This window comes from Rhynchophorus ferrugineus, unplaced genomic scaffold, assembly GCF_030347505.1.
Source record: "Rhynchophorus ferrugineus isolate W39M unplaced genomic scaffold, kcgeb_rfMv2 rfM7, whole genome shotgun sequence".
In the NCBI taxonomy this organism is placed as follows: domain Eukaryota; kingdom Metazoa; phylum Arthropoda; class Insecta; order Coleoptera; family Curculionidae; genus Rhynchophorus; species Rhynchophorus ferrugineus.
Window position 1 is genome coordinate 19394217 of NW_027472586.1, and position 26941 is coordinate 19421157.

At 32.7% G+C, this 26941-nt stretch overlaps 1 protein-coding gene across 5 annotated transcripts in view; it reads left to right on the plus strand.

Annotated features, from left to right (window-relative positions):
* The window catches only part of pdm3 (POU-domain protein pdm3), a 283474-nt gene that overhangs the window by 206583 nt on the left and 49950 nt on the right, over positions 1-26941 (plus strand). The window lies entirely within an intron of this gene.

Sequence of the window (26941 nt, forward strand, 5' to 3'; positions counted from 1 at the left end):
TTCTCAGTGATATGTAGTTTTATATACTTCGTTTTTTTTCTCATTGTTCGGTCACGTACTGGAATTGATTTACTCCTTGTTGAAATTGATTCATTTTCTTGATCAAGTTCATATCAATAACTGTAACGCATTTTAGGTGAGAGAATTTACTGATTCGTTAAGTGCTACTTACTTATAGCAACAACATTTACATAATAGACGGAAACATTGGTTACAAGGATTCGATCATTCGATTTATAGCTTCACATGGTTGACGAGAGGGTGGACAAGACTATAGGTTAATTAAGTTTACATTATCCCGGAAAGAGAACAGGACATGAGACAGGCATGCTGGGCTCCTGGCGCATGAACATACGGCTGGCTTCATTGTCATGATGGTCACTGTAAATTAGTATTATGCGTTTTAATTAAAATATTCAACACAACTGAATTCAAAGAGAACACTAATTGATCGTTTTTAAACCCAAAATGGTTAGAGTAGCTAATAACTACTGAACTGAATATTAACAAGGGGTAAACAAAATTATATGAACATCATGCCATAAAGTATATCATATAAGCATGTTTGCAACACTGCTTTTGTGTAAATAATGCGATGCATATGTATAACTTAGTTTACATGCCAGGTCCGGTGGGTTATATTTCAGTATATTATACCCTTGGTTTTGCAACGATTAAAACCAGCGGTCGGTGATATCTATGATCTCTCAGTTATTCTTCATTACAGATAAGTATCACGAGCGACAATATCCACGGTAATGACGGCATACACAATACATGGTAAAACATCATCGACGAAGATGAATAGTGTGAAAAACCTAATTTAATTGACAGAACATCAAAAACGATTGTAGCCAGATAATATAAAAATACAGCGGTTAAAGTGACAGTAAAACTCAACATTCACTTGAGTAACATTCATTTAAGAGCAAACCAAACCCTTTAAAACGGAAGCCAACGTTAAACTGTGAAAGAAGTGTTGTAACTATCATAAAACCTAGACATTTGATGATTAAAACATTGTGGTATGGTCCGATGAATCACCGCTTACATTGTTTCCTGTAAACGACTGGGTTTATGTATGGACCCCAAAAGAAGTCTACGATCCGGACTGCTTGCTTCCTACGGTCAAGTATAGGGGAGACCGTCATGATTTGAGTTACAATATCGTGATATTCAGTTGGTCATCTCGTTCATATCACTGACTGCATTACTGTGAATGAATATCTCGACATTTTCTCGACGATGAAGCTCTTACTCTGACTATATTCCAAGATGATAATGTGCTCATACAAATCGCCAAAAATGTTTAGTCTTGGTTTGAATAGCATCAGAATATCATTAAACATCTTTCCTGGCCAGTACAATCGCCAGACCTGAAATAATCGAATCGTTATAAGGAGTTTCAGAGCATAATGAGGACACCCATTTTTATCTCTACCAACATTATGGTAATTGACGGATGTTTTGATACAAGAATTAGACATTCCATAAAAAATTATTCAGACGTTCTACGAATTTATTCCACGAAAAATTGCAGCTGTTTTAAAAAGCAAATGGTGGCTCAACACCTTAGTAATAAATAAATATTATATACAGAGCTTCGAACATTGTTCAACAATTTGTCGTCCACTTTTAATGATCGGCGTCAATCTATTTTTTTCTTCAGAAACTAACAGAAGAAATAGACTTAATCTAATAGCTTCATTTTTAAGCCAAACTACTATGTGTACCGAAAAGTCATTACCGGTTTTTTTTAACTACATAATTTTCAAGAAAATAGAAATATTATTTATTCAAAGTATTGGTCATTTGATTATATACATCTTGCCCAACTTTCAGACAAGACTTTGAGCAAAACCATTCATCGAACCTTTTTCTAACTTCTTCGAAATTGGCAATGTGCTACTGTGCAAACGCGTGTTCCATTGATGCGTAAAGTTGATAGTCGGACGGGGTAAGGTCTGGAGAGTACGCCTTCCAACGCTTCCTTGGTCAGATTTGATTTATGAGACGGCGTGTTATCATTGACTTCGGGTCCTTTCTGGACGTTTTTCGATCAATTCCTGGCTCACATTGATAATTTGTTTTCTGTATCGGTCACTGTTAACTGTTTTACTGGGTTTCAACAGTTCGTAATAGATCACAAATATAAATATTATACAATATCAAAACGCTAAAAAGTATTTAATGAATATATATAATGTATACAAATATAAAATAATGAAATAAAAATATATAAATTAAAAAGAATTAAATTTAGATAAAAATGGCTGCAATCTAATAGTAAACAACATATCTCGTGGCAAATATAATCAAAATTGTCAATAACTTTTTTCCCTTTTTCAAATTTCTCCAGCGCTATCAATTCAAATAAAGTAGTATTAAAGTTTCTATCATTTTGTTCGCTCATACCGAAAGCAGAGCAGCAGGGCTGAAAGTCTGTGTCTATTAATATTTTACTTGTTCAACACAAAAATGTATTGAGGCAAGATATAATTATGTTTACCATGTTATTGTGAAAATTATGGAACGGATAATTAAAACAATTCAATCGTATGATATACATCAGAATGGAGAAAACATACCAACAAGTAATCTGCTGTGCTCTATTATACTAAAATCGATGAGTTAAAAAGACAGCTTATAAACAATATAATAAAACAGGCATGATAATATATTGTCTATAAAATCAAACACATCTTCTTGGTCTACAAAATATATTGTATTATTTTGTATATTATTTCATATTTTATTAACATCCTTGTTGAAAAGATTTTCTCGGTTAAGGAGCCGTAAGCCAAAATACTAATTATAGGTATCTTGACCAATATACATTTGTTTCAAGTAAATGAACCCCTTCAAAATAATTAGGTTTTTAATTGATGGCACTTTACAAACAACTTTTTAAAAGGTAACAGAATATTTTCATGTAGTATAATCACATTTACCTTCAATGTAATTTTGCCATCGCCCCATTTGGACACATTTTGTGTTCCTGTAAATACTAATATATATAAACACAAATGCTTTATATAAATAATTATATACGTACCAGGTATCAGCAATGGTAAGGTACATACACATCCTTAATCTAGCTAACTTGGGTTGTTTCTTCCAAGGAAAACTACGTCCGTTTTTTTTTATTTCCGCACATACTCTGGATATACAACACTTTTTAGGAGGAAGATACATTATATTCAAATAATAATCATTATATTTAACAAAAATGGCGTCCTAAACAAACGATTGCGTTATAGATATAAGCCAATCAAATGCCTTTGTAGACCAATTCAAATGAACCAATCAAAAAAGCGGTCTCATAGAATGGATCACGCAAAACATTTCCTCGGTTTCGCCTCTATGTATGATCTATGAATAAAATGATATATGTGTCAAATCATAACATTGCGTATTTAATTCTAGCGACATCTGTTCATAAATTGGTAATGACTTTATGGAACACCTGGTACTGAGAGACATTTTTAATTTGCCTTAGTTATCGTTTTATGGATATTTAATACATGTCAGGTGTTTATATTATTTTGTCAATTCCTGTATTTTTAAAATTAACATGTTTAAAAGTATCAATGTCATTTAATCTCAGAAAAAATCTATTAATGAAACGATACAAACCGAAAAAATCGACGTGATGGTAATAACAAACAAGTCGGGTACGGCGAGATTAATGAAAACCGTATATGATAAACATATAACAAACCGTTCGTTCCCCCAAAGTCTTCAATCGCCTCCGGGGGTCGACGGTCAATTTCCCGGGCTTTTTTCATTTCTTCACCGTCCGCGGACATTTATCTTCGTTTATTAACGCCCTCCGAAATTTCGACGGCGGAATACTAAAACGGGGCGCCGTCATTTCTCAAATTCGAAAATCTACTTTTCTAATCTCATTGGCGTAATGGCGCGAATACTAAACAGAAAACTGTTTTGTTTCGAAATTAAATATTTATGGGGTACCGATGTTCGGGCCGGGTCCGATACGGCGATCGCGTCGAGGTTTGTTTGACTTGAAAATTATGATTGTTATTGGGAGTTTTCGGTCGCTTTCTTTCGATTCCTCGAACTGGTTTGTTGATTTTTTAAAATACACATCATTTAAATTGTACGGTGTTCGTAACTGTGCTTACCGAGTACTTGTTTATTTTATGTTGTGTCCTTTTTAATGTTATTATTGACAAATAATCGAATTTTAATGCTTCTTTTAAATATAGTGTTTTTCATTTGCGACGTGTCGACATGGCGGTCATGTTGTTATAATAGCACGTGTTCAATCTTTTGTCTATGACTCAGTCACTGTTACTGAAGCTGCATGGCAAGCCAAAAGGGTAGATTTCAATTATGTTTAATCTTAATATGTTAATTATGTTTAGGCTCCATCGTAATTTATAAAATTATTTCATTACTATTGTTCTCCTGAAGTTACATCACATACAAGGAAGACGAACTATCTGACTTCATCTTCTGATTTCCTTCGTGTTGTCCAGTAGCTATATTGCTTCAATGTTGCTGTGATTTAGGTTGACTGACTTAAAATTATGATTGTTATTGGGAATTTTCGATCGCCCTCTTCGATTCCTCGAACTGGATTATTGAATTTTCAACATACACGGCGTTTAAATTGTGCGGTGTTCGTCACCGTCCTTACATAGTACTTGTTTAACTTTATGTTGTGTCCTTTTTAATGTTATTATTGACAAATAGTCGATTTTTAATGCTTCTTTTAAATTTAGTGTTTTTCATTTGAGACAAGTCGACATGGCGGCCATGTTGTTATAGTAGCACGTGCTCAATCTTTTGTTTATCACTCAGTCACTGTGACTGAAGCTGCATAGCAAGCCAAAAGGGTAGATTTCAATTATGTTTAATCTTAATATGTTAATTATGTTTAGGCTCAATCGTAATTTATAAAATTATTTCATTACTATTGTTCTCCTGAAGTTACATCACATACAAGGAAGACGAACTATCTGACTTCACCTTCTGATTTCCTTGGAGTTGTCCAGTAGCTATATTGCTTCCATGTTGCTATGATTTAGGTTGATTGACTTAAAATTATGATTGTTAAGGGGAATTTTCGATCGCCTTCTTCGACTCCTCGAACTTGATTATTGATTTTTCAAAATACACGGCGTTTATATTGTGCGGTGTTCTTAACTGTGCTTTCATAGTACTTGTTTAATTTTATGTTGTATCCTTTTTAATATTATTATTGACAAATAACCAATTTTTAATGCTTCTTTTAAATATAGTGTTTTTCATTTGCGACGTGTCGACATGGCGGCCATGTTGTTATAGTAGCACGTGTTCAATCTTTTGTTTATCACTCAGTCACTGTTAGTGAAGCTGCATGGCAAGCCAAAAAAGGGTAGATTTCAATTATGTTTAATCTTAATATGTTAATTATGTTTAGTCTCCATCGTAATTTATAAAATTATTTCATTACTATTGTTCTCCTGAAGTTACATGACATACAAGGAAGACGAACTATCTGACTTCATCTTCTGATTTCCTTCGTATTGTCCGGTAGCTATATTGCTTCAATGTTGCTGTGATTTAAGTTGATTGACTTAAAATTATGATTGTTATGAGGGATTTTCGATCGCCTTCTTCGATTCCTCGAACTGGATTATTGATTTTTCAAAATACACGGCGTTTAAATTGTGCGGTGTTCTTAACTGTGCTTACATAGTACTTGTTTAATTTTATATTGTGCCCTTTTTAATGTTATTATTCACAAATAATCGATTTTTAATGCTTCTTTTGTATATAGTGTTCTTCATTTGGGACGTGTCGACATGGCTGCCATGTTGTTATAGTAGCATGTGTTCAATCTTTTGTTTATCACTCAGTCACTGTTACTGAAGCTGCATGGCAAGCCAAAAGGGCAGATTTCAATTATGTTTAATCTTAATATGTTAATTATGTTTAGGCTCCATCGTAATTTATAAAATTATTTCATTACTATTGTTCTCCTGAAGTTACATCACATACAAGGAAGACCAACTATCTGACTTCATCTTCTGATTTCCTTCGTGTTGTCCGGTAGCTATATTGCTTCCATGTTGCTGTGATTTAGGTTGATTGACTTAAAATTATGATTGTTAAGGGGGATTTCCGATCGCCTTCTTCGATTCCTCGAACTGGATTATTGATTTTTCAAAATACACGGCGTTTAAATTGTGCGGTGTTCTTAACTGTGCTTACATAGTACTTGTTTAATTTTATATTGTGCCCTTTTTAATGTTATTATTCACAAATAATCGATTTTTAATGCTTCTTTTGTATATAGTGTTCTTCATTTGGGACGTGTCGACATGGCTGCCATGTTGTTATAGTAGCATGTGTTCAATCTTTTGTTTATCACTCAGTCACTGTTACTGAAGCTGCATGGCAAGCCAAAAGGGCAGATTTCAATTATGTTTAATCTTAATATGTTAATTATGTTTAGGCTCCATCGTAATTTATAAAATTATTTCATTACTATTGTTCTCCTGAAGTTACATCACATACAAGGAAGACCAACTATCTGACTTCATCTTCTGATTTCCTTCGTGTTGTCCGGTAGCTATATTGCTTCCATGTTGCTGTGATTTAGGTTGATTGACTTAAAATTATGATTGTTAAGGGGGATTTCCGATCGCCTTCTTCGATTCCTCGAACTGGATTATTGATTTTTCAAAATACACGGCGTTTAAATTGTGCGGTGTTCTTAACTGTGCTTACATAGTACTTGTTTAATTTTATATTGTGCCCTTTTTAATGTTATTATTCACAAATAATCGATTTTTAATGCTTCTTTTGTATATAGTGTTCTTCATTTGGGACGTGTCGACATGGCTGCCATGTTGTTATAGTAGCATGTGTTCAATCTTTTGTTTATCACTCAGTCACTGTTACTGAAGCTGCATGGCAAGCCAAAAGGGCAGATTTCAATTATGTTTAATCTTAATATGTTAATTATGTTTATTCTCCATCGTAATTTATAAAATTATTTCATTACTATTGTTCTCCTGAAGTTACATCACATACAAGGAAGACGAACTATCTGACTTCATCTTCTGATTTCCTTCGTGTTTTCCAGTAGCTATATTACTTCAATGTTGCTGTGATTTAGGTTGATTGACTTAAATTTATGATTGTTATTGGGAGTTCTCGGTCGCCTTCTTTCGATTTCTCGAACTGGTTTGTTGATTTTTTAAAATACACATCATTTAAATTGTACGGTATTCGTAACTGTGCTTACCGAGTACTTGTTTATTTTATGTTGTGTCCTTTTTAATGTTATTATTGACAAATAATCGATTTTTAATGCTTCTTTTAAATATAGTGTTTTTCATTTGGGACGTGTCGACATGGCGACCATGTTATTATAGTAGCACGTATATAATCTTTTGTTTATCACTCAGTCACTGTGACTGAAACTGCATGGCAAGCCAAAAGGGTAGATTTCAATTATGTTTAATCTTAATATGTTAATTATGTTTAGTCTCCATCGTAATTTATAAAATTATTTCATTACTATTGTTCTGCTGAAGTTACATGACATACAAGGAAGACGAACTATCTGACTTCATCTTCTGATTTCCTTCGTGTTGTCCGGTAGCTATATTGCTTCCATGTTGCTGTGATTTAGGTTGATTGACTTAAAATTATGATTGTTAAGGGGGATTTCCGATCGCCTTCTTCGATTCCTCGAACTGGATTATTGATTTTTCAAAATACACGGCGTTTAAATTGTGCGGTGTTCTTAACTGTGCTTACATAGTACTTGTTTAATTTTATATTGTGCCCTTTTTAATGTTATTATTCACAAATAATCGATTTTTAATGCTTCTTTTGTATATAGTGTTCTTCATTTGGGACGTGTCGACATGGCTGCCATGTTGTTATAGTAGCATGTGTTCAATCTTTTGTTTATCACTCAGTCACTGTTACTGAAGCTGCATGGCAAGCCAAAAGGGCAGATTTCAATTATGTTTAATCTTAATATGTTAATTATGTTTAGTCTCCATCGTAATTTATAAAATTATTTCATTACTATTGTTCTGCTGAAGTTACATCACATACAAGGAAGACCAACTATCTGACTTCATCTTCTGATTTCCTTCGTGTTGTCCGGTAGCTATATTGCTTCCATGTTGCTGTGATTTAGGTTGATTGACTTAAAATTATGATTGTTAAGGGGGATTTCCGATCGCCTTCTTCGATTCCTCGAACTGGATTATTGATTTTTCAAAATACACGGCGTTTAAATTGTGCGGTGTTCTTAACTGTGCTTACATAGTACTTGTTTAATTTTATATTGTGCCCTTTTTAATGTTATTATTCACAAATAATCGATTTTTAATGCTTCTTTTGTATATAGTGTTCTTCATTTGGGACGTGTCGACATGGCTGCCATGTTGTTATAGTAGCATGTGTTCAATCTTTTGTTTATCACTCAGTCACTGTTACTGAAGCTGCATGGCAAGCCAAAAGGGCAGATTTCAATTATGTTTAATCTTAATATGTTAATTATGTTTAGGCTCCATCGTAATTTATAAAATTATTTCATTACTATTGTTCTGCTGAAGTTACATCACATACAAGGAAGACCAACTATCTGACTTCATCTTCTGATTTCCTTCGTGTTGTCCGGTAGCTATATTGCTTCCATGTTGCTGTGATTTAGGTTGATTGACTTAAAATTATGATTGTTAAGGGGGATTTCCGATCGCCTTCTTCGATTCCTCGAACTGGATTATTGATTTTTCAAAATACACGGCGTTTAAATTGTGCGGTGTTCTTAACTGTGCTTACATAGTACTTGTTTAATTTTATATTGTGCCCTTTTTAATGTTATTATTCACAAATAATCGATTTTTAATGCTTCTTTTGTATATAGTGTTCTTCATTTGGGACGTGTCGACATGGCTGCCATGTTGTTATAGTAGCATGTGTTCAATCTTTTGTTTATCACTCAGTCACTGTTACTGAAGCTGCATGGCAAGCCAAAAGGGCAGATTTCAATTATGTTTAATCTTAATATGTTAATTATGTTTAGGCTCCATCGTAATTTATAAAATTATTTCATTACTATTGTTCTGCTGAAGTTACATCACATACAAGGAAGACCAACTATCTGACTTCATCTTCTGATTTCCTTCGTGTTGTCCGGTAGCTATATTGCTTCCATGTTGCTGTGATTTAGGTTGATTGACTTAAAATTATGATTGTTAAGGGGGATTTCCGATCGCCTTCTTCGATTCCTCGAACTGGATTATTGATTTTTCAAAATACACGGCGTTTAAATTGTGCGGTGTTCTTAACTGTGCTTACATAGTACTTGTTTAATTTTATATTGTGCCCTTTTTAATGTTATTATTCACAAATAATCGATTTTTAATGCTTCTTTTGTATATAGTGTTCTTCATTTGGGACGTGTCGACATGGCTGCCATGTTGTTATAGTAGCATGTGTTCAATCTTTTGTTTATCACTCAGTCACTGTTACTGAAGCTGCATGGCAAGCCAAAAGGGCAGATTTCAATTATGTTTAATCTTAATATGTTAATTATGTTTAGGCTCCATCGTAATTTATAAAATTATTTCATTACTATTGTTCTCCTGAAGTTACATCACATACAAGGAAGACCAACTATCTGACTTCATCTTCTGATTTCCTTCGTGTTGTCCGGTAGCTATATTGCTTCCATGTTGCTGTGATTTAGGTTGATTGACTTAAAATTATGATTGTTAAGGGGGATTTCCGATCGCCTTCTTCGATTCCTCGAACTGGATTATTGATTTTTCAAAATACACGGCGTTTAAATTGTGCGGTGTTCTTAACTGTGCTTACATAGTACTTGTTTAATTTTATATTGTGCCCTTTTTAATGTTATTATTCACAAATAATCGATTTTTAATGCTTCTTTTGTATATAGTGTTCTTCATTTGGGACGTGTCGACATGGCTGCCATGTTGTTATAGTAGCATGTGTTCAATCTTTTGTTTATCACTCAGTCACTGTTACTGAAGCTGCATGGCAAGCCAAAAGGGCAGATTTCAATTATGTTTAATCTTAATATGTTAATTATGTTTAGGCTCCATCGTAATTTATAAAATTATTTCATTACTATTGTTCTCCTGAAGTTACATCACATACAAGGAAGACCAACTATCTGACTTCATCTTCTGATTTCCTTCGTGTTGTCCGGTAGCTATATTGCTTCCATGTTGCTGTGATTTAGGTTGATTGACTTAAAATTATGATTGTTAAGGGGGATTTCCGATCGCCTTCTTCGATTCCTCGAACTGTATTATTGATTTTTCAAAATACACGGCGTTTAAATTGTGCGGTGTTCTTAACTGTGCTTACATAGTACTTGTTTAATTTTATATTGTGCCCTTTTTAATGTTATTATTCACAAATAATCGATTTTTAATGCTTCTTTTGTATATAGTGTTCTTCATTTGGGACGTGTCGACATGGCTGCCATGTTGTTATAGTAGCATGTGTTCAATCTTTTGTTTATCACTCAGTCACTGTTACTGAAGCTGCATGGCAAGCCAAAAGGGCAGATTTCAATTATGTTTAATCTTAATATGTTAATTATGTTTAGTCTCCATCGTAATTTATAAAATTATTTCATTACTATTGTTCTCCTGAAGTTACATCACATACAAGGAAGACGAACTATCTGACTTCATCTTCTGATTTCCTTCGTGTTTTCCAGTAGCTATATTACTTCAATGTTGCTGTGATTTAGGTTGATTGACTTAAATTTATGATTGTTATTGGGAGTTCTCGGTCGCCTTCTTTCGATTTCTCGAACTGGTTTGTTGATTTTTTAAAATACACATCATTTAAATTGTACGGTATTCGTAACTGTGCTTACCGAGTACTTGTTTATTTTATGTTGTGTCCTTTTTAATGTTATTATTGACAAATAATCGATTTTTAATGCTTCTTTTAAATATAGTGTTTTTCATTTGGGACGTGTCGACATGGCGACCATGTTATTATAGTAGCACGTATATAATCTTTTGTTTATCACTCAGTCACTGTGACTGAAACTGCATGGCAAGCCAAAAGGGTAGATTTCAATTATGTTTAATCTTAATATGTTAATTATGTTTAGTCTCCATCGTAATTTATAAAATTATTTCATTACTATTGTTCTGCTGAAGTTACATGACATACAAGGAAGACGAACTATCTGACTTCATCTTCTGATTTCCTTCGTGTTGTCCAACACCTATATTGCTTCCATGTTGCTGTGATTTAGGTTGATTGACTTAAAATTATGATTGTTAAGGGGGATTTTCGATCGCCTTCTTCGATTCCTCGAACTGGATTATTGATTTTTCAAAATACACGGCGTTTAGTTTGTGCGGTGTTCGTAACTGTGCTTACATAGTACTTGTTTAATTTTATGTTGTATCCTTTTTAATGTTATTATTGACAAATAATCGATTTTTAATGCTTCATTTAAATACAGAGATTTTTAATTGGGACGAGTGGACGGCCGGCGACCATGTTGTTTTGGTAGCACCTGTTTAATATGTTTATCATTCGGTCACTGTTACCGTAACTCCATGGCAAGCCAGATTTCTAGTCTAGATTTCTATTATATTTACTTCTTACATTAAATATGCTTAATACAATCTTAATTTATAAAAGGAATTCATTACTAATGTTCTCCTATACTCGCATCGATATATAAACAAGACGAGTGTGGGATAAATGCGTCAGTATGTATTTCCCAAAATAATAGTAAATTAGGCTACTTAAGATAAAGTTAAGAATCAACACAATCTTCTGAATTCTTGTGTGTTAACTAGTAGTTTTTTGCTTCTATGTTTCTGTGAATTAGGTTTGTATAACTTCAAAATTATGATTGTTATTAGGAGTTTTCGGTCGTCTTCTTCCGATTCATCGAACTGGTTTATTGATTTTGTAAAATACACATCATTTGAGTTGTACTGTGTTCGTAAGTGTGTCTACAAAATACTTCCTTCTTTTCTGTTGTATCTTTTTTAATATTAGTATTTACAAATAATTAATTTTACTTCATTTAATTATAGCGTTATTTTCCAGTGACTATGTTATTTTGGCAGCTCCTATTTAATCTATTGCTTATCATTCAGTCACTGTTGCCAAAACACTCTGACAAGCTATAAGTCTCGATACTTTAAAATATTTACATATTGCATTAGGAATATGCCCAGTACAATCTTAATTTATAACATTAATTTATTACTATTGTTCCGTTGTACTTGCATCAATATACCAGCAAGGCGAGTACGGGATTAATACATCCATATGTATTTCCCAAATTAAAATTAAATTAGCATAATTAAGCTAAAATTAAGATTAAATACTTATACACAATACAAGTTCATGTTTTTTGGTTCGTTTCAACCTTCTGATTACTTGTGTGTTATCTAATAAGTGTAATTGCTTCTATATTTCTGTGATTTATTAACTTTATTTCATGTTTTATGGCGAAATCTTGGATGACTCAGGTCAGGTCATTGTACGATGCGACAAGCATCGGTAACGAGAAGCATTTATAATTAATCGAGAAACATTTTGTTTTGTTGTGACATCTCTGAATTACTAGTTGGTGTTTTAGTGCAACTCCATATTTGAAACCCATATGTCCGAATATATTTTATGGTAGGCAAATAATCCAATTCCTTTCATTTTAGGTCATGTTGGGAGTATCTAACGATTTATCAGTATAGTTTTTTGATTTTGAGTCTAAACTATTCTACTTTTTATCTAACGCGATTTTACACGTCCAGTTAATAAAACTTCCAGTGTTCGATCAACAACCGGCCAATACTTAGTCAATTGCTCACCATCTATAAGAAGTCAGCCTTGCTACTGACTTTTGCGTTAAGAGTAGGGAGGAATTTCATTAATCAAGATTCAACTGATTCAGGAGATATAACAGATCTAAACTCTTTATTTTGACCCTAATTGTATAACAAAATATGAATTGAACAATGAAGTCTCACGTAAACGACATGTTATTCTATAAATGTGGCGCTATGTATCACACAGGGATACCACAATGCACATTCTGCATTGACACCATCTAAAATCACAAAATATACATAAAAGTCACGACAGATAGTTAAATGATGATATTTATTACAGATAAGGGAGCCATGAGCATTTCAATTAAACACAAAATACAAAACTTGTTAATATCTCATTTATAACATCCTGACTATTCTATATAGTTTTCTATTACAGAAATTTTATAACATATAAATCGCTACAAATAATATTTAAAAAACAGACATATCTAGCTGTTATTGATATAGAAAAATCATTTTACAGAGTAAGAATAGAAAATCTAAGGGTTATATTAGAACTACATGGTCTAAGTAATAAAATTGTAAGCATAATTCAGGAAATATATCAGATAAATACCAATGGGATCATTGCAGATAATATAAAACAAATAAAATAATTAAAAAAACCCAGGCAGGACTAAGATAAGGTTAAGTTTAAGCGCAACCCTGTTTATAATATTATTGGATGAAATAATAAAGACATGTCAGATCGCCAAAGCAGTATATATATATATATATGACAATAACAACTGATAGGCCTCAACATGCTAAAGAGATGAAATGTGACACTAAGCGAATATGGAATGATAAAGAACAAAAAAGCCAAAAGTAATAAATAATCATATTGACGGTGTAAAAATAAAACAAGTAAATGCATTAAGTATCTGGGTATAGAAATATGTATTATGGGTACAGAAACCAGGAGACGAAAATTAATGCTACAGTTCGTACCTTGAATTTGTGCTTCGCCATAAACAGCAAATTCGTTAATAAAAAGGAAATATCAAGCAAAACTGAAATGAAAAAAGCAAAATGTGTTTAAAGCAAAATTACAGAAACAAATTCCAGTAAGTAAAAACATTACTCTTGAACTATCCAGGTTTAGTCTTCTTTCAGATGTGGAATATGTTAGAAAGAGGTGAAATTAATGCTAATTTGATTATCTTTCACAATTATTTATCTAAAATGCATTTACTAGTGTTACGTGTTTCAACATCATTTTCTTTGGAGTTACTTGAAAAGCATGAGCTCTAAGAACATACCACAATTGATTAATAATACTGAAGAAAAAATTAGCCACCATTTTGCCAAAATATTACGCAAATTTCCATTAAAAACATCGATTATTGTGGAGATAACAATAATCGACAATAAGTTCCTACACAAGAATATGATTAGTCGAGTCATTGATTTATAAAAAAATAAAAATAATGTTATATCTATATAGCATTCCAAATTTGGTCTAATACATTTAACATTCAAAAACACTAAATTAAAGAAATATATGTTATTAAGTGTACTAACTGAAATCTTAAAAACACGGATCCCTATAATAATAATTTGATATGTAAACTTATAAAGTAACAAGTGAATAAACATGATTACTTTTGCTAGAGGAGCCCTACTTTTAAGGCATTCCATAAAAATTAACTTCATCAGAGAAAATAAGAAGGAAATAAATTTGGAACGCTGGAATAACTTAAAATCGGTTTAATCTTCACAACCTTAATGTCATTCCAATCCAGAACAATCCAGAATATTGTCCAAAAATAATTGAATAAATCGCTTTTGTTGACAAAACGTGAGTATATTTTGAATGTGTCTTTATTTAATCCGTCATTTAGTAGTTTTTATTGATGTTTTTAAGTGGTTACTTAACCATTATTTATCTGTCCCTATCTCCAAATTAATTCATTTTTGTCCATAGTATGCATTTTTATTTAATTGTTTCATCTGTCTCCTAAAGATTTTAGAAAAATTATGCCAACTTGAATAAAAAAAGGTATATGTGCTCTGATACAAAATTGTTAATATTTCAAATTTATAGTATCGACAGCTATTCAATCTTATGATATATCGTTTACAATAAATTAATAAATATATTAAATTAATAGTATAATAGTTAATTAATTAATCGATATATTAAATTAAATTAAATTATTTTTTTATATATGTATTAGAGTTTCCTCTTTACCAACTAGGGTTTATCCGGACTGGACCTACTGATTAACGTAGACTCCCAACCACGGTCCTCGACATTAAGCCTACCAACTGGCGAGTGACCAACTATAGGAACCGGAACCTTTCACAAGACATACCCAGCATGGTTGCTGGCTTGACTGGGATCATTTTCCATGTCGTATTTTAAACTATTGCTAAAGGGCAATCACAAATATTAAACAATCACAAACATAAATTTCGTCCTACCATCTTGATCTTTGCGCCAACTAAGCCCGCAAATTATATTTTTATAAAACTTGGTGGCGCCTTTTTTTGTTGAACGAAACCTCTTTCTACACTTTATGTTAAAATGTACTCCAAAGTTATATATTATCAATTCTTTTTACCTAGTCACACTTAATTATCATTATATAAGTTTTCAAAATTACTAGGGTACTAGTAATAAATGACTACGTAATAAATGACTAGGTAATAAATAAGAACGAACATTGATAAACAAGAGCAAAGGAATTGCAAAATTAAATTACGAACGGTTCGAATATTATTGCCCAACCCCTCGCGCCTACACTGGGATTTGCGCGGTTCATCGAACAAAAACGTTTAAAAAAAACGCCCCGAAGAATTGTCCATAGCGTTGAACTTCGAAAAAGCCGGTCGATCCATCCAGAATGGACATGGCTGACTAGGACCGATCCACTAATCATTTGTTTTTTTTTTTTTTGGCGAGTTTCGTTTTTTTGTATTTTATTTCGCGCCCCGCAGTTGACAGTTGTTCATCGACAGTCCAGTGGCGTACCTCACGTAGTCTCGTATATCACTCAAATTAAACAGTAATTAAGTTAACAAAAGTATTGATTTATAAATAAGGGCTTTCGTAGTATAGTAAATTGTGAATGAATGTTAGGCTTGCCTGATTGGATGTCTCATATTATATGGTTATTATGAATAATGTATTACTAGTTTGTAGATAATTCATTCCTACTATCCATATTTATTATTATATGAGGACTTTTTACGTTGTATTTAACTGTGTTTTCTTCTTTAGACTCCGATGTTGACGTGATAACAGTTACTCTATTTATTTTTAGTCTTATGTCTCTATATTTTTAATCAGGTAATTTAGTATTAATCACAAATCTAGAAACAATCAACACAGGTTCTGTAAATTCATATTTATTGTTTAGTCGTGCCCTTTTTGGTACTTTTTATGAGCTTTTATTGGGATCATTTCTACACGCGTTCATTGGGAATATATTAAATTAAGAAGTATTTAATTACTCAAAATATATATTAATTGAGTAGATAGAGTTTTATTGTGAGTAATCAAGGCATTTAGAAGAGAAAGATAGTGATGCATGATTTAAAAGCTATCTAAAAGAACTTTCAATGTATGCAGCAGAATATACATTATATTATGCCAAACAAATAAAGATGGACTTATGGATCCATCGAGATGATGGTGATGATTAAATGAAATATTTAATTCATATCATAAAAATAATCTGGAATTCTTGAGCTTCCATACTAGATTCAACAAATTCTCTACTGGAATAATACTTATAAACTTTTGAATGCATTCATTATGTATTAGTCCAATGGATGATGTTACAACAATGTTTTCTATGTATCAATTTTGAAGTCAATTTCAATTTATACCAACAAAATTCTGTGAAATTGCAAGGTGGCTATTTAAATCTATTATTCTTAGGTTTAGTTGATTCACTATAAGTTTCCTTGGCTTCAATATATTTAATCCAGTGATCAATGATCTTTGTTTTGTGAGCAGAGATTTTCGTGAAATATTTTCTGAGAGATTATTTGTTAGAAGAAAGTTATTTTGATTCAAAATCATTCTGGGAAACACAAGGTATCTTAATCACTTCATTTAAGTCGTTTTAGTAATTTGTGTTGAATTCGAATATGTTCAAAAAATCAAAATTGTCGAATCATTGAAATGAAGTTGAATATTTTAATTTCTACTGCTGAATAATAGATGTCGCCCTGTGAAAGTTGTGTGTTATCTGCACACACAATTCGATAATCTATATCTAGTTATATCTATTATTAGCTGATTATATAATTATGTTGCTAATTAACAACATAATGACTTTGAAAATTCGACAAAATTAATATAAAAAATAACAAAATGCTACTTTAATATAACGAAAATGTAAAAAGTGTATTCGAAAACGTAACTAACAATATTATATGAATAATTTATATTATACTCTGGATGTGAGAATATCAACGAAATTAAAAAGATAGGGTAATTTTCAAAACTGACAAAATAGCAGATAATGCAAAATGTAACTACTTATCTAAGATAGTTTGGTGTTAAGTCTGTATATATCAATATTAATGTTATTGTTCCTAGTGGTCATTGAAAAATATGATCTGTAAGCATGTTTGTTTGAAAAGAATATGTAGGGAATTGGTACCGGCATTGTTGCAGAAAATATTATACCTGAAGTATGTAAAATATTAGATGCTACTAGAAAAATATAAATTTAAATAAAGATAATAATCCAGACATTTAACACATCGGTGGTGCAAAAATATACATAAATGAATGCATCGATTCTGTTGCTTCAATATTGAAGTATACCATATTTAACAACAATTTTGTTTTGTTTATTTTTCATTAATGTTTTCAATATCTACGTTAAAAACCTTTATTTATATTATTATTTATTTAGTGAAAAATATTTTTCATTTTATATTATACTTTATATTATAAGTATACATTGATACAATTCTAATTTGAGTAAAATTGTTCAACTTTTAATTACACTAACTCCCTCAAAATATTAATAATTCTAATGGAATTATAATGAATTGTTTTTTAATGAGGAACAACATCCTTAACTAAACTTATTTCTCCAACGAAAATGGGGCATATGTAATTACTAGCAAAATACATCTTGTGCATTTCCCTGTAGTATATTTATTATGAATAGATCTGATAATGTGATCGAAATTAATGAAACTATAGAGCTTCTCATTAATTTTTCCTCACAAATTTCTCCTGACACAAAATTAGTAAACGCGTGATTCCAACCATCCACTCGTGAATATTCACGAGATGTGACTGCAACAGCGCAATTTTTGCTCTAAAACATCAATTAACGAATGACGAAAATAAGGGAAAAAGAATCCGTCGAATTGGGAACATGTTCCACGACATATCGGCCAAAGTGAAGCTGTCACAGGAAGCAAAACAACGACATGTCACGCTTCGTGTCGATCCCTCGTCTCTCCGCCTCCTCCCACCATCCGTAGTTGCAGCCAACATCAAAAAAAAATCATATTAGAGCGCATTTTTACGGAAATGCGACGGGGCCAAAAAAAAGCACGACAGAGAATAATTAAACAGCCGCCCAATTTGATTTGCATATTTTCGCGCTCGAAACTCGTTAGTCATTGCTCATTAGGGGTAGGAGGCGGATGCGGCAGGGGTGGGGGACATGGGCGGCAAGGGTGACTTCAAGGGAATCGAGAGACAGGGGGGGATCTGATAGCTGATAGCTCTGTTATGGCTGGTGGATTTTTAATAATGGATTCGGATTGATCAATGCTCCAATGGCGCTCCAAAAATTGTTATGACTAATATTAGTCCATGCTGCAACTATAACCAGTGGACAATTTTTTTACAAGCTATTTTTTCCATCTAAATCTGTTGTATTTGTATTTATTACAAATACTTAAGGTACAAGATAAGAGATATAAGATTATAATAATTACGAAACGGTGCAAAGTGGTACAAAATAATTTTCGTATGTGTTTTAAGATAGATTACCGTTCTGGACTGATCTAATTCTGCTTTGTTACAAGTGGTACAAGGCACACTTCCTCGGGTATCCCTCGAGTTCCTCGTAGTGGTACAGAAGGCTGGATCCAACACCCTTTTCGGTAACCGGATTTATTAGCTTTTCTAGAGAGCGCAAGACTGATCCAGTAGTGACTTTTTGTGTTGGATATTAGTCTACTTTTGTCACAATCGGAAATCTTCCATCCGGCTAAAATATCGATGTACTTGAAATTGATCTACAGTACCCTACATGTGTTTCATCTTATGCCACATAGATTTTCGCATCACATACAATTTTCACTAATTAGTTACATATTGAAACATAAAAATAATAATATTAAACAATAAGAATATACTGACATTTAACAAACATCAAATACATTTAGTTGCGCCGCAACAGAATCATTAAAATCATAATTTATTTTTATTGTTTCCCAATAGCATCATTGATATTGCATTGAAGCAATAGCGCATTTGAAAGGTAATTTTTCATAGAATATATTGCATATAAAGATAGCATCATTCTATTAGACAGTCATAAGTTATTGCGCTTTCAAAGTAAAGGTTTCAGAAGACTTTCGCGTTATATTTAGTTTCGCCAATAGGCTCAAGGTCATCAAAAATTGTCTATTATTTGTGGTAATGAGGGTTTAAGTGAACTTTAATATTACAATGCTCGTTTAGGACGAAAAAGTAATGAATATATATCAAGGTAACCCCACATAAGATACTGTAGCGACCGCTACAACCCTTTACGCCACCACCTATTCACCTACATCAAGTTCAAAAGTTGGGCAACGCTGGTGGATTAGTACCATGCGGTTCCCATGTGGTACAGGTATGTTTCTGAGACACAACTTGAACTACTCCAAGTGATCCAATCCAAAAAAGTCTGCGCGTTACTCAATGTCCCATAGTTTATGAGGAACGTCAACACCCACCACCAACCAACAGCACCAGGCATCCTGTTTGTGAAGAATTTCACGAACATGCTCAGTGTAAGGTGCTCCATAGGCACCTTAGAACACGACAACGACGTTGATTAAATCCCTACCCATTCACAAACATCGGTAGTAAACCAACTACGACAATCCTAGTCCCAGGGTCTCTGTCACCCGCAAAACACTCACATCCCGAACCCGAAGGGACATCAGCAAAAGACCATTTGGTTCTAGCTGGTCATCATGGAATAAGAAAAAAAAACATCTTGTTCTCTTTTCTTTTCTTTACCCCTTTGTAACAGTAGCACTTCCACAGCGCTACCATACTACTTCCTTTACATACTTAATATTCTGTCAATTCCTCTGTCGACAACATGTATCATTCAATATCTAAAAAAAATAAATTTTTATTCAACCAGTGTTTTCAGTTCACGTTCGAATTCCTTCCACAAATTAGTAGTGAACTATTTACTTAACATTGTTGAATAACAGGAATTAACAGTAAAATATTTAATAGACCGATTTTCCATATATGAGTATCTGTTGAAACAAAACGAAATCAATTGAAATGACGAAAATAGTGCGCAAAATATATCGTGGTTAAAGCACGAGGAACATTCACAAACGGTTACATAGCCCATACTGACGCCAAGAAAAGTGATGCTAAGTGTTGGAGAGAAATTGTTTATTCCAAAGCATTTATTCAAGACTGCCAACGAATAATGCGATTGAAGTAGACAACAAAGCAACAACGTTGCCTTCCATCGCGATGACTCTAGGCCCCACTTGTCTTGATATATGTTGCAGAAAAGTTTTGCTGCATCTACCGTAGAGAACGGATCATGCTTCGTCCGATTAGAATATGTTCTATTTTTTTCAAGACTCTATTAATAGTTTATAGTTGGTTTCAAAAATGTTAAAATTACTGCAACCTTTCTACAGTGACAGGATTATGGTTTTACCAAATGGGTTAATAAAGGTCATCAATCAAAACGATTAATTTATTGATTGAGTGCTTGATACTTATAAAAACAATTGAATAAACTGAGACATGACAACATCCAAACTCACCTTCCTCCATTAAATTTGTGTTGTTCGCCCACACATGATTGACATCAGTGCAGCAAGTCTGAGGGGTAGACAATTAGATTCGCATTTTATCTGAGAGTTGGTACAAGATATTCAATCATTCAATCAAAATTAAGTTTTAGAGTTTTATACATCTCAACAATCTTATTGTTACACGCCACTGCCATTTCCATTCATCCAAAGTTATCATTAAAAATACACCGGATAAAAAAAGTGGCTAACCCCCCGCTCTCCATCCTTCACCTATCAGGCCTCTCGACACACACACACACTCGACCATCGAACACCCCCGCGCTCCCCTAATGAGCAATGACTAACGAGTTCCCAGTGCGAAAATATGCAAATCAAATTGGGCTTCTGCTTAATTATTCTCTGACGCATTTTTTGTCCGAAGTCTCCCGGTCCGCTCTTGGAAAAGTACGCTAATATAATTTTTTGATGTCACAACTGTCAATGGGGAACAGATAGGTCGTTGGAGTGTGCGTGATGTGTTACGCAATGAATCTACCTAATGTGTTACGAAAACTTAAAACAAATGTAATCAATATATATATATATATATATATATATATATATATATATATATATATATATATATATATGTAGAGTAAGCAGCCAAATTATTAGGGACAGTACTCGTAGTTGTGTATTTATAGTTTATTATATTTGTTTGAATAAATTATGTTGTTTTTAAAACGTTATTTTATCTTAAATAGGTACTGGTATCATTACTATTATTTTTATGAAGTGGCAACATAGTATACGCGCGTCATTTGTCAATAGTGTCGACGTTTCTTGTCATTCAGTCGTTGTCCGTTAAAACGCGCGCTTTGCAGTATTGTTGTAATGTCTTAATATTATAATTTCATTACTTTTAACCGATTCTTGGGTCTAAAACTATCAAAAGGTAAGTAATGCTCGGAATAATATTACTTTCGCTGTTTCGTCTAAGAATTTACAATTTATTAATGGTCCCTCGCGATTACCCCAAATGTTCAATTCTTCAGAATGGGTAAGGCCTTAGACCCGCCTCTAAGAAAATGTAGAGAAATACATATGTTGTTATTGCAATCCAGGTATTTCCAGAGAGAGATAACAGCTATTGTTGGAGTTTCAAAGTCTGTCGTCAGTCGAATTAAAATTAAAATTGATAATAAGGCCTCTTGAGCCAAATCGTATTGCGTAATGTGTCAAAAAAAGAATTACCACATCTCATACAGGTCGAAAAATTAGAATTATTTGCCTCGAAAATCGTAAAAGGAGCGTTGCTCATTTGAATACGATAGTAAACGATAATGGTGTGAAGATTTCAGAGAGGATAATGCGGAGGCGGTTGGTTGAAAAGAATCTAATAGGGCAGCGGCCTTCCAAAAAACTACTCCTAACCGACAGAATGACTTTTATAATACGATGCCCTGGTGAACAATTCCACGCCGATAGCCTTGTAAAGAGGGTTAGTAGATCCGGTTAGTGTCAGGGTGTGGTCTATTATCTTAGCCAAAGGCATGCCTATACATTGTAGAAAGTATAATGAAACAAGACCAGTACAAGCACTCGCTTGTACTGGTCGGTCGCTTATATCACTAGAAACCCGGTTACTACCGCGGATCAACGAGTGGTTCTTTAACGATGACAACTAAATTTTTAAGCATGATTCGGCCACTATCGGTGTCATATAACCAAAAGTGTTACTGCATATTTGGCGGAAAAATCACTCTTTTGCCTTGGCCATGGAATTCACCAGATTGGGATCTAACAAAACGGGCGATTGCAAAAGAAGTAATTACCAAACTCCAAACTCCAGGAAGATGTGAAACCATGTATTAAGAGTATGATCCGATGCATAGAACCTCTTATTGCAGCAAAGGGTGGCATAACTAAATATTAAAGTTAATTTTGTTATATTTTAATAATTTTAAAATTACTAAAACGAAGATTATAAAACTGTTTTGTATGTTTTTTTAGTACTTTTTATGATCCCAATAGATTACACATACAAATACAAAATAATATATAAGAGACCCCGAATGAATCATTTGTTACAGAAATCCAATTAAACAAGTAAATTAAATAATCCCAGTATTATCCCTAATAACCAATATATACCCAAACCAATATAACCAATAAAACAACTAAATAAATTATATAGACAAAACAACCGACACATACACAATATTTATTTATTTATTTATAAGATATTGAACCACCATTTGCTCTTAAAACAACCGCAATTCTTCACAGAATAGATTCGTAAAGTGTCTGAATGGTTTCTCATGGAATGTTGTCCCATTCTTACATCAAAACAGTCACCAATTACTTCAATGGCATTGGAGAAAAATCTACTTCTCACTCTCATGAAACTTGTGGAATTCTTCTGGCCAAGGAAAGTGTTTAATGATATTCTAATGCTTATCAAACCAAGATTCAAACTTTGTAGCTATATGTGAGCCCATTCCTATCTTGAATATGGCAGTGTTTGGCAGCCACATGCAAAATGCAAAAAAGGGTTAAGAACATCATCACTCAAGATGTCGCACTAAACTTGCTGGTGATGCCACCAGCTGAATGCCATGATATTGCCTCCCAAATCATAAGAGGAACTACGTCATGCTTGACTGTAGAAAGCAGGCGGTTGGGATCGTAAGCATCTTTTTGGGTTTTCCATACATAAAGCCGGCCGTTTGTAGGAAACAATGTAAATGATGACTCATCAGACCATGCCACGTTCTTCCAATCAACAATTATCTAGGTTTATGATCGTTGCACTACCTCTTTCGCAAGTTTTCCTTGGGTTGAAGGGAAATTGAATCATAAGTTGCTTGAACCTGACCAATCCTTTAATTCGACACTCTTCTCGACACAAGTGATTGAAGCAGGTGATTTAAAACAAAACAGAATTTACCTATACAATAAGGGGTTTTCCATTATTATACCGTTAGACCAAACAAATATATAATAGCTTGACAAAATATTAGAGAAATTAGCTACAAAGTTTTGGTGCATCCGCCATTGCATAAAATGCAATTAAAACATGCAATTAATGGTGTAAAACTGATTTCGAATGAGTCCCATGAAAATCACTTGGTTCATTTTATCGCTCAGAAGTCTGAAAATTTCTACAGGGACAGAATAATGGTTTTACCTGAAAAATGGTGAACTTTTTCTATAAACGACACCTATCTATTTAAGATCCATGTTAATAAATATATTCCCATTCAATATGTTTGCAGATGAAATACAACTTGATGTATTTTGTAGTACTGCAGTAGTTCGTTATTACCATTAAGTATGATCTTAACCCAAGCAGTAAAAGAAGTTATACAGTTCATAGTATCGCTATAGTTATCCTTATCATTAAGATATTTTATCTAATGTGATACAAAAATAAAAGTGGAAAACCATAGTATGATCCTGTCATAGCTATCTGAAATGGTGAGATCGAAAATTGGACTAAACGAGCAAAAAACGATGCAATTTTATTATAAAATATAGGTATATAAATGTTTTTATCAGACCAGTGTACTTAATGTTTTTGTAATATATATTTTCGGTGAGAAATATGGATACAAAATAATAACTATATGAATACATATAGTACAAAATAAATGAAGTAATGAAGTAATAAAAATATGCAGCAGTTAAAATTAAACTAACTACATAATTCGCATAGATGGAACATATAAAACATATAGAAGAAATTATGAATTATAACAATAAATTTATTTGAAAAGTATTGATAAATACTCAAGTGTTTGACGGTCAATTTTATAAGATACGCGACTATATGATATTTTATTGTTTGAACTTTGAACAGAATTATGGTTTTACCTGAAATGTAAAACCGCGAAAGTCGTGACGACGCTTAGTAATGTTTAAACAGACACATCCACTATACGCCTTGTAAAATTTAGACTTAAGTGATCAACTAGAGACCATTCCAGAGGATATCTAGTCTTGCCTCTATGGTATTCAATAAAAAGTAATCCCATCATTCTATGGTTTCATGGGTATCATATATTTGATATATAATATATTTTGATTCATACATGGGTATATATTCCATTGTATTAGTTCATACATGATACTATGGTTTACAGTCAAAATTTTATTCGAAATCCAAAATGTTAATTTAATGGGCCACTGCATGATAATATGAATGAAGAAATATTCTTATCTTAGTAATACTGAAGATACCACTTTGATCTCTCTTTAATTCCATATGGCACCTTACTAAAAACGAGTATTTTAAGTTCAATATAATTTTTCATTCTTCCAACTTTTAAATTTTTATTCAATGAATTTGCTCCAAAAGCAATCTGAAAATGTGTATTATCACAACATATTTGTATATTTTATCAGAGACTAGTTAAATAGGTTCACATTTCAAAACGTAATATATTAAACTTTTTTGTGGTTTAAGCTCAATTATCACATAATCACTCAACAAGTCTTGGATTTCACTGATTATACAAAAACCTAATAATAATAACTATATAATACCTAATAACTAATTAAACAACAAACTTTTTCATTAAGATACTCTCCTTCAAGAATAATCAGTCAATTTATATTTGCCTTCAAAATATACAAAGTATAGTTCAACAATAATTTATTCATTTGAACCATACCTCCTTCCCTTTGTAATATTTTTGAGGTCTACAAATAGCCAAGAGTTCCCGGGATCTAGATCTGAAGTATACGATGGGTGATCAATTGAAAGCGGTTTAGCCATCATTTCTACCGCCATGAATAATCGTTGTCATTTTGAGAATAGTCATTTAAAAATACCAGCTTAGGTTTAGGAATATTAGGGAAGTTAACGGGCTTAATTATTTTTCCAAATTTATTTGTACCCTTGAGAATAATGGCGCCTGGATAAAATGCAGTGTTTCTCTTAGATTTTCAAAATTTTTTTTAGTTCTGATTAAGATTGAGAATTCAATGTATAGACACAATCAACAATTATTTTACATATTCTGAGTACTATATTTTTTTCTTCATAATATTCTAAGTTGTACGTGTTAGATTATGTAATTGAATTAGCCAAAACAGTTAATGTCGGAATATTATAATGCGAAGGGTTAGAATTATGTTTATTCATGGAGGTCCTCTTTCCATACCAAAAGTCTACCCGTCGATGCCACTAGAGTCCCCGCATACCCCCGGCGACCCTCTTCCCTCCCGCCGCTCTATCAGAGCTCCATTCCACACCTTCATATTTTGCTCAGGACGGCTTATATCTTTATGCTAATCAGGGGGTGAATAAACGGTATGCCTTATAATTATAACTGTGTTTGAAATGAGGCAGTCAAATGAGAACGGTCGAAACCGAGAGGGAGTAATCCTTTTTATTGTTGTTGTGTTTTTTTTTGGCGCATAATGCAAAACATGTCTTAGTTATTTTTTACCCTCAAGCTAGTTTTACTCATTTATTATCAATAGTAATTGATGAAACATTGGTAAATGATCCAGAGTCCAATTTTCAGTTATACGATATAGCAATGTTCAGTTGTAGTGCAGAATTTATCACTTTACCAGAATGCTTCAAAGTTATATTAATTAATTAATATCTATATTTATATAGAAAATAATTTAAATTAAACCTAAATATGTATTTATTAAATTTAAATTAGCTACCGGTAATCAAAGCTTTTAGTTGTTTTTTATCAGAATATTTATTTATTATTTAACAGCTTCATCATAATCAACGTCGCTTAGCAAAATTGAATAATCATGAACTTCCACAAGCAGACAACGTTAAATATCTGGGAATGCATTTTGATCAACTTTTGACATGGAAAAACATATATTGACAAAACGCAAACAGCTTGGCCTTAAAATAAACCAAATGAATTGCCTGGTAAATCTAAATTATCATTAGATATCAAGGTTTTCCTCTATAAGTCAATACTTAGACCCATTTGGACCAGAGCTTGATCCAGAGCTTCCAGAATAGAGTGTTGCGAGTCATCGTTGATGCCCCATACTATGTGTCCAATAAACAGATTCAACGCGATAACGAGTGTGATTCGAAGTGTTAGTGCGAAGACTCTGAA